The following is a 2724-nucleotide window of genomic DNA, read 5'->3' on the forward strand; positions in this document are numbered from 1 at the left end:
TAATTCATGCAATTGTGATTTTCTTTCTAACTCATCCTCAAAAAAATCCTGCACAAATGTTTCAACATCATTAATAGAAAAGACAGAATGATCATCAGTAGGATACTTCATGACATCAAAGATATTAAATTTGACATTCTTTCCATCAAACTCCATAGTTAAGGTACCCTCATCCACATCAATTTTTATCTTGGCAGTTTTTAGGAAAGGTCTTCTAAACAAAATCAAAGCTGAATTTGATGAGAGAGCACTATCATCCTCCATATCTAGAATGTAAAAATCTGCAGGAAAAATCAATCCTCCAACCAGCACCAACACATCCTCAACTAATCCCAATGGGTAAGCATTAGAACGATTAGCTAACTGAATAATGACACTGGTTTCTTTCAAAGGACCCAAATTTAAATTTGAAAAACTGAATTTGGCATAACATTAATAGACGCTCCTAAATCTGGCATTGCATATTCAAATTTAGAATCACCTATTCTACAGGGAATAGAAAATGAACCTGGATCCTTACACTTAAGGGGTAATTTTCGCTGAATTAATGCTGACACATTTTCCCCCACACTAATCTTCTCATTATTCCTCAACTTGTGCTTTGCAGTGCATAATTCCTTAAGGAATTTAGCATACCTAGGGATTTGCTTGATCGCATCAAGTAAATGTATATTAACCTCTACCTTCCTAAAAGTCTCCAAAATTTCTTTCTCTTGTTCTTCTTTCTTCGTCTTGGCCAACTTGTAGGGGAATGGAGGAAGAATAGAATTATTAACCTTATTCAGTTTAGGTTCAGTATTTACCTCAACTTCAGGAACTTCAGACTTTTTTGCTCCTTGCTTTTTCTTTTTCATTGGCTCATGTGGAGTCTTATTATCAACTTCTTTCCACTCCGCAATAGTATCGCACTCGCATTTTCTCTGGGGTTCATGATTGTTTGTGATGGAAGCTTTCTAGAACCTTGAGCTTCTAGCTTACTCATAGATGAGGCTAACTGACCAATCTGCCTCTCTATGTTTTGAATGCTATTTCTAGTCTCTTGTTGAAACTGTTGGGTATTGTTAGCCAAAGCCTTAACAATTTCATCAAGTGACATACCTTGATTTGAGGGAGGTAGAGGTGGTAGATTCACTTGTCTCTACTGTTGGTATCGGTTTTGCATCGGTTGATTCCCATAACTCAGATTGGGATGATCTCGCTATCCTGGATTATAAGTATTGGAAAAGGAATCATACTTTTATTATGGTTGTTCATAATTTCCTACTACATTAACATGTTGCATTAATTCATACTCTTGTAACACATGACACATGTCAGCAGTATGACCCAAACACGAACAAATTCCATATACCTTAACAGTTTGCATTTTTCCTACAGCCAATTGCCTCACCAAAGAATTTAAATTAGAAATCTGTTTCTCAAGGTTAGATGTACTTACCTCATTAACCTTTATAGGTGTGTGATCCATTCTCATTTCAAACTATTGAGAATTTACTGCCATGTTAGCAATCAGTCTCCTTGCCTCTTCTGGTGTCTTATCAATCAAAACTCCTCCACTAGCAGCATCTATCATATTGTGGTCCATTGGTAGAAGTCCCTCATAGAAATACTAAATCAACAGCTGCTCACTTATTTGATGATGGGGATAGCTTGCACACAGCTTCTTAAATCTCTCCCAATACTCATACAAACTCTCTCCATTATACTGCTGGATGCCATAAATTTCTTTTCTTATGTTGGTAGCATAGGAAGCAGGAAAATACTTCTCCAAAAATATCTGCTTCATCCCATTCCATGAGTTAACAGATCCAGAAGGAAGGTAACACAACCAATCCTTAGCTGTGCCCTCCAGTGAGAAAGGGAAAGCTTGAAGCTTGATCTGATCCTCTAAAACTCCTTGAGGTTTCATGCTGGAATACACAACATGAAATTTATGATACCCGTTACCTGTCTACAGTATAGCCGAGCAAGATATGCCACACTGTGTACCGAAACACCATATTTTATCTCAATTATTTTTATCCTCCTTAATTTATTTCTTTATGATGTTGAAATGCAATTTGGGAGATTTGACTCATTTAAGTCATTTATAGAAATTATAAATTCATTTGAGGTTCCAAAAATTTTATAGAAAATCCAGTAGAGTACCGGCTAAAAATGGATAAAACAACTCTTCGGAACCTGTGAAAAACACTTCCAATAATCATTTTATTCCACAACTCCCAATTTATCACATCAATTTTCAACAATTTCTCATCAATTTCTCAAACTTTCCAATCAATCAATTCACATCATATTTATACTCAAATCATAAATAAATACTCAACTTTCATTTATGAACACCATTTACAGATAATTTCATTAATACATAATCACATAAGTTTCAATATACATGACAAAATAAAAGTTTAATTACAAAATTCACAAAAATACAAAACACAAAATACAAAATACAAAATGTAGCTTAGCATCCTATGTAACACCCCTATGTTCGGTAGTGTGTTCTACTGTTCTGGTGACCAGTGTCTATCCGGACAGCAAGGATGCCAGGAATTATATTTAAATATTAGTGTGGAGATATAAGGTATTGAAATACAATAGAGGAAAATACAAGAAAAATAAAAGAGAGAAAATGGAACTAAGCTAAACGGACAAAACCGTACCGATGGGTGACCATACCGGGAAGTTGCGGCGTGGGCCGTTGACTAGCCTTGGACCGCAGGG

At 35.6% G+C, this 2724-nt stretch overlaps 1 non-coding gene across 1 annotated transcript; it reads left to right on the top strand.

The window, feature by feature from the left end:
* The first annotated feature begins 1631 nt into the window (after positions 1 to 1631).
* Positions 1632 to 1738, top strand: LOC131172293 (small nucleolar RNA R71). Its single transcript, XR_009142775.1, has one exon. It is a non-coding gene; the product is annotated as a small nucleolar RNA R71 (small nucleolar RNA).
* Positions 1739 to 2724: the final 986 nt, after the last annotated feature.

This window comes from Hevea brasiliensis, chromosome 13, assembly GCF_030052815.1.
Source record: "Hevea brasiliensis isolate MT/VB/25A 57/8 chromosome 13, ASM3005281v1, whole genome shotgun sequence".
Classification (NCBI taxonomy): Eukaryota; Viridiplantae; Streptophyta; class Magnoliopsida; order Malpighiales; family Euphorbiaceae; genus Hevea; species Hevea brasiliensis.